Genomic DNA, 7,614 nt, shown 5'->3' on the forward strand with positions numbered 1-7,614 from the left:
TATGGCTCACCCGAAACCATGTTGTCGTCATTGGATTGCATGATAAAACACGCACCACAGCCAGGCAGTTTCTCGGTATCGGCTTATATTTCTTTTCGTGTCGGTTTTTCGGATACATTTCTTTACTCAGAATGCAGGCTTATTCATTTTGCACGCCTTAAATAAAGCATTGTCTTAAATACGCGTCCAGAATGCGAGAAATACACTTATAAAAAAGGGTGTCTTTAGGCGAATAACGTTTTTGCATCTCGTTACGGTGAATGCCATGGGAGGTCTCAGTAAAACAACAGTAGGGCTCTCGAACCAATCGATGACTGTGAGCCGAAAGGCGGCGCCGCTTTCGCGTATGGCTCACCCGAAACCATGTTGTCGCCATTGGATTGCATGATAAAACACGCACCACAGCCAGGCAGTTTCTCGGTATCGGCTTATATTTCTTTTCGTGTCGGTTTTTCGAAAACATTTCTTTACTCAGAATGCAGGCTTATTCATTTTGCACGCCTTAAATAAAGCATTGTCTTGAATACGCGTCCAGAATGCGAGAAATACACTTATAAAAATTGGTGTCTTTAGGCGAGTAACGTTTTTGCATCTCGTTACCGCGAATGCCATGGGAGGTCTCTATAAAACGACAGTAGGGCTCTCGAACCATTCGATGACTGTGAGCCGAAAGGCGGCGCCGCTTTCGCGTATGGCTCACCCGAAACCATGCTGTCGCCATTGGATTGCATGATAAAACACGCACCACTGCCAGGCAGTTTCTCGGTTTCGGCTTATATTTCTTTTCGTGTCGGCTTTTCGAAAACATTTCTTTACTCAGAATGCAGGCTTATTCATTTTGCAGGCCTTAAATAAAGCATTGTTTTAAATACGCGTCCAGAACGCGAGAAATGCACTTATAAAAATGGGTGTCTTTAGGCGAGTAACGTTTTTGCATCTCGTTACGGTGAATGCCATGGGAGGTCTCAGTAAAACAACAGTAGGGCTCTCGAACCATTCGATCACTGTGAGCCGAAAGGCGGCGCCGCTTTCGCGTATGGCTCACCCGAAACCATGTTGTCGCCATTGGATTGCATGTTAAAACACGCACCACAGCCAGGCAGTTTTCGGTATCGGCTTATATTTCTTTTCGTGTCGGTTTTTCGAAAACATTTCTTTACTCAGAATGCAGGCTTATTCATTTTCCACGCCTTAAATAAAGCATTGTCTTTAATACGCGTCCAGAATGCGAGACATACACTTATAAAAATGGGTGTCTTTAGGCGAATAACGTTTTTGCATCTCGTTACGGTGAATGCCATGGGAGGTCTCAGTAAAACAACAGTAGGGCTCTCGAACAAATTCGATGACTGTGAGCCGAAAGGCGGCGCCGCTTTCGCGTATGGCTCACCCGAAACCATGTTGTCGCCATTGGATTGCATGATAAAACACGCACCACAGCCAGGCAGTTTCTAGGTATCGGCTTATATTTCTTTTTGTGTCGGTTTTTCGAATACATTTCTTTACTCGGAATGCAGGCTTATTCATTTTGCACGCCTTAAATAAAGCATTGTCTTAAATACGCGTCCAGAATGCGAGAAATACACTTATAAAAATGGGTGTCTTTAGGCGAGTAACGTTTTTGCATCTCGTTACGGTGAATGCCATGGGAGGTCTCAGTAAAACAACAGTAGGGCTCTCGAACCATTCGATGACTGTGAGCCGAAAGGCGGCGGCGCTTTCGCGTATGGCTCACCCGAAACCATGTTCTCGCCATTGGATTGCATGATAAAACACGCACCACAGCCAGGCAGTTTCTCGGTATCGGCTTATATTTCTTTTCGTGTCGGTTTTTCGAAAACATTTCTTTACTCAGAATGCAGGCCTATTAATTTTGCACGCCTTAAATAAAGCATTGTCTTAAATGCGCGTCCAGAATGCGAGAAATACACTTATAGAAATGGGTGTCTTTAGGCGAGTAGAGTTTTTGCATCTCGTTACGGTGAATGCCATGGGAGGTCTCAGTAAAACAACAGTAGGGCTCTCGAACCATTCGATGACTGTGAGCCGAAAGGCGGCGCCGCTTTCGCGTATGGCTCACCCGAAACCATGTTGTCGCCATTGGATTGCATGATAAAACACGCACCACAGCCAGGCAGTTTCTCGGTATCGGCTTATATTTCTTTTCGTGTCGGTTTTTCGAATACATTTCTTTACTCAGAATGCAGGCTTATTCATTTTGCACGCCTTAAATAAAGCATTGTCTTAAATACGCGTCCAGAATGCGAGAAATACACTTATAAAAAAGGGTGTCTTTAGGCGAATAACGTTTTTGCATCTCGTTACGGTGAATGCCATGGGAGGTCTCAGTAAAACAACAGTAGGGCTCTCGAACCATTCGATGACTGTGAGCCGAAAGGCGGCGCCGCTTTCGCGTATGGCTCACCCGAAACCATGTTGTCGCCATTGGATTGCATGATAAAACACGCACCACAGCCAGGCAGTTTCTCGGTATCGGCTTATATTTCTTTTCGTGTCGGTTTTTCGAAAACATTTCTTTACTCAGAATGCAGGCTTATTCATTTTGCACGCCTTAAATAAAGCATTGTCTTAAATGCGCGTCCAGAATGCGAGAAATACACTTATAAAAATGGGTGTCTTTAGGGCAAGTAACGTTTTTGCATCTCGTTACGGTGAATGCCATGGGAGGTCTCAGTAAAACAACAGTAGGGCTCTCGAACCATTCGATGACTGTGAGCCGAAAGGCGGCGCCGCTTTCGCGTATGGCTCACCCGAAACCATGTTGTCGCCATTGGATTGCATGATAAAACACGCACCACAGCCAGGCAGTTTCTAGGTATCGGCTTATATTTCTTTTCGTGTCGGTTTTTCGAATACATTTCTTTACTCAGAATGCAGGCTTATTCATTTTGCACGCCTTAAATAAAGCATTGTCTTAAATACGCGTCCAGAATGCGAGAAATACACTTATAAAAATGGGTGGCTTTAGGCGAGTAACGTTTTTGCATCTCGTTACGTTGATTGCCATGGGAGGTCTCAATAAAACAACAGTAGGGCTCTCGAACCATTCGATGACTGCGAGCCTAAAGGCGGCGCCGCTTTCGTGTATGGCTCACCCGAAACCATGTTGTCGCCATTGGATTGCATGATAAAACACGCACCACAGCCAGGCAGTTTCTCGGTATCGGCTTATATTTCTTTTCGTGTCGGTTTTTCGAAAACATTTCTTTACTCAGAATGCAGGCTTATTCATTTTGCACGCCTTAAATAAAGCGTTGTCTTAAATGCGCGTCCAGAATGCGAGAAATACACTTATAAAAATGGGTGTCTTTGGGGAGTAACGTTTTTGCATCTCGTTACGGTGAATGCCATGGGAGGTCTCAGTAAAACAACAGTAGGGCTCTCGAACCATTCGATGACTGTGAGCCGAAAGGCGGCGCCGCTTTCGCGTATGGCTCACCCGAAACCATGTTGTCGCCATTGGACTGCATGATAAAACACGCACCACAGCCGGGCAGTTTCTCGGTATCGTCTTATATTTCTTTTCGTGTCGGTTTTTCGAAAACATTTCTTTACTCAGAATGCAGGCTTATTCATTTTGCACGCCTTAAATAAAGCATTGTGTTAAATGCGCGTCCAGAATGCGAGAAATACACTTATAAAAATGGGTGTCTTTAGGCGAGTAACGTTTTTGCATCTCGTTACGGTGAATGCCATGGGAGGTCTCAGTAAAACAACAGTAGGGCTCTCGAACCATTCGATGACTGTGAGCCGAAAGGCGGCGGCGCTTTCGCGTATGGCTCACCCGAAACAATGTTGTCGCCGTTGGATTGCATGATAAAACACGCACCACTGCCAGGCAGTTTCTCGGTTTCGGCTTATATTTCTTTTCGTGTCGGTTTTTCGAAAACATTTCTTTACTCAGAATGCAGGCTTATTCATTTTGCACGCCTTAAATAAAGCATTGTGTTAAATGCGCGTCCAGAATGCGAGAAATACACTTATAAAAATGGGTGTCTTTAGGCGAGTAACGTTTTTGCATCTCGTTACGGTGAATGCCATGGGAGGTCTCAGTAAAACAACAGTAGGGCTCTCGAACCATTCGATGACTGTGAGCCGAAAGGCGGCGCCGCTTTCGCGTATGGCTCACCCGAAACCATGCTGTCGCCATTGGATTGCATGATAAAACACGCACCACTGCCAGGCAGTTTCTCGGTTTCGGCTTATATTTCTTTTCGTGTCGGCTTTTCGAAAACATTTCTTTACTCAGAATGCAGGCTTATTCATTTTGCACGCCTTAAATAAAGCATTGTTTTAAATACGCGTCCAGAACGCGAGAAATGCACTTATAAAAATGGGTGTCTTTAGGCGAGTAACGTTTTTGCATCTCGTTACGGTGAATGCCATGGGAGGTCTCAGTAAAACAACAGTAGGGCTCTCGAACCATTCGATCACTGTGAGCCGAAAGGCGGCGCCGCTTTCGCGTATGGCTCACCCGAAACCATGTTGTCGCCATTGGATTGCATGTTAAAACACGCACCACAGCCAGGCAGTTTTCGGTATCGGCTTATATTTCTTTTCGTGTCGGTTTTTCGAAAACATTTCTTTACTCAGAATGCAGGCTTATTCATTTTCCACGCCTTAAATAAAGCATTGTCTTTAATACGCGTCCAGAATGCGAGAAATACACTTATAAAAATGGGTGTCTTTAGGCGAATAACGTTTTTGCATCTCGTTACGGTGAATGCCATGGGAGGTCTCAGTAAAACAACAGTAGGGCTCTCGAACAAATTCGATGACTGTGAGCCGAAAGGCGGCGCCGCTTTCGCGTATGGCTCACCCGAAACCATGTTGTCGCCATTGGATTGCATGATAAAACACGCACCACAGCCAGGCAGTTTCTAGGTATCGGCTTATATTTCTTTTTGTGTCGGTTTTTCGAATACATTTCTTTACTCGGAATGCAGGCTTATTCATTTTGCACGCCTTAAATAAAGCATTGTCTTAAATACGCGTCCAGAATGCGAGAAATACACTTATAAAAATGGGTGTCTTTAGGCGAGTAACGTTTTTGCATCTCGTTACGGTGAATGCCATGGGAGGTCTCAGTAAAACAACAGTAGGGCTCTCGAACCATTCGATGACTGTGAGCCGAAAGGCGGCGGCGCTTTCGCGTATGGCTCACCCGAAACCATGTTCTCGCCATTGGATTGCATGATAAAACACGCACCACAGCCAGGCAGTTTCTCGGTATCGGCTTATATTTCTTTTCGTGTCGGTTTTTCGAAAACATTTCTTTACTCAGAATGCAGGCCTATTAATTTTGCACGCCTTAAATAAAGCATTGTCTTAAATGCGCGTCCAGAATGCGAGAAATACACTTATAGAAATGGGTGTCTTTAGGCGAGTAGAGTTTTTGCATCTCGTTACGGTGAATGCCATGGGAGGTCTCAGTAAAACAACAGTAGGGCTCTCGAACCATTCGATGACTGTGAGCCGAAAGGCGGCGCCGCTTTCGCGTATGGCTCACCCGAAACCATGTTGTCGCCATTGGATTGCATGATAAAACACGCACCACAGCCAGGCAGTTTCTCGGTATCGGCTTATATTTCTTTTCGTGTCGGTTTTTCGAATACATTTCTTTACTCAGAATGCAGGCTTATTCATTTTGCACGCCTTAAATAAAGCATTGTCTTAAATACGCGTCCAGAATGCGAGAAATACACTTATAAAAAAGGGTGTCTTTAGGCGAATAACGTTTTTGCATCTCGTTACGGTGAATGCCATGGGAGGTCTCAGTAAAACAACAGTAGGGCTCTCGAACCATTCGATGACTGTGAGCCGAAAGGCGGCGCCGCTTTCGCGTATGGCTCACCCGAAACCATGTTGTCGCCATTGGATTGCATGATAAAACACGCACCACAGCCAGGCAGTTTCTCGGTATCGGCTTATATTTCTTTTCGTGTCGGTTTTTCGAAAACATTTCTTTACTCAGAATGCAGGCTTATTCATTTTGCACGCCTTAAATAAAGCATTGTCTTAAATGCGCGTCCAGAATGCGAGAAATACACTTATAAAAATGGGTGTCTTTAGGGCAAGTAACGTTTTTGCATCTCGTTACGGTGAATGCCATGGGAGGTCTCAGTAAAACAACAGTAGGGCTCTCGAACCATTCGATGACTGTGAGCCGAAAGGCGGCGCCGCTTTCGCGTATGGCTCACCCGAAACCATGTTGTCGCCATTGGATTGCATGATAAAACACGCACCACAGCCAGGCAGTTTCTAGGTATCGGCTTATATTTCTTTTCGTGTCGGTTTTTCGAATACATTTCTTTACTCAGAATGCAGGCTTATTCATTTTGCACGCCTTAAATAAAGCATTGTCTTAAATACGCGTCCAGAATGCGAGAAATACACTTATAAAAATGGGTGGCTTTAGGCGAGTAACGTTTTTGCATCTCGTTACGTTGATTGCCATGGGAGGTCTCAATAAAACAACAGTAGGGCTCTCGAACCATTCGATGACTGCGAGCCTAAAGGCGGCGCCGCTTTCGTGTATGGCTCACCCGAAACCATGTTGTCGCCATTGGATTGCATGATAAAACACGCACCACAGCCAGGCAGTTTCTCGGTATCGGCTTATATTTCTTTTCGTGTCGGTTTTTCGAAAACATTTCTTTACTCAGAATGCAGGCTTATTCATTTTGCACGCCTTAAATAAAGCGTTGTCTTAAATGCGCGTCCAGAATGCGAGAAATACACTTATAAAAATGGGTGTCTTTAGGCGAGTAACGTTTTTGCATCTCGTTACGGTGAATGCCATGGGAGGTCTCAGTAAAACAACAGTAGGGCTCTCGAACCATTCGATGACTGTGAGCCGAAAGGCGGCGCCGCTTTCGCGTATGGCTCACCCGAAACCATGTTGTCGCCATTGGACTGCATGATAAAACACGCACCACAGCCGGGCAGTTTCTCGGTATCGTCTTATATTTCTTTTCGTGTCGGTTTTTCGAAAACATTTCTTTACTCAGAATGCAGGCTTATTCATTTTGCACGACTTAAATAAAGCATTGTGTTAAATGCGCGTCCAGAATGCGAGAAATACACTTATAAAAATGGGTGTCTTTAGGCGAGTAACGTTTTTGCATCTCGTTACGGTGAATGCCATGGGAGGTCTCAGTAAAACAACAGTAGGGCTCTCGAACCATTCGATGACTGTGAGCCGAAAGGCGGCGGCGCTTTCGCGTATGGCTCACCCGAAACAATGTTGTCGCCGTTGGATTGCATGATAAAACACGCACCACTGCCAGGCAGTTTCTCGGTTTCGGCTTATATTTCTTTTCGTGTCGGTTTTTCGAAAACATTTCTTTACTCAGAATGCAGGCTTATTCATTTTGCACGCCTTAAATAAAGCATTGTGTTAAATGCGCGTCCAGAATGCGAGAAATACACTTATAAAAATGGGTGTCTTTAGGCGAGTAACGTTTTTGCATCTCGTTACGGTGAATGCCATGGGAGGTCTCAGTAAAACAACAGTAGGGCTCTCGAACCATTCGATGACTGTGAGCCGAAAGGCGGCGCCGCTTTCGCGTATGGCTCACCCGAAACAATGTT

This window comes from Amblyomma maculatum, chromosome 1 (genome assembly GCF_055883805.1).
Source record: "Amblyomma maculatum isolate TAMU_Amacu chromosome 1, ASM5588380v1, whole genome shotgun sequence".
Classification (NCBI taxonomy): domain Eukaryota; kingdom Metazoa; phylum Arthropoda; class Arachnida; order Ixodida; family Ixodidae; genus Amblyomma; species Amblyomma maculatum.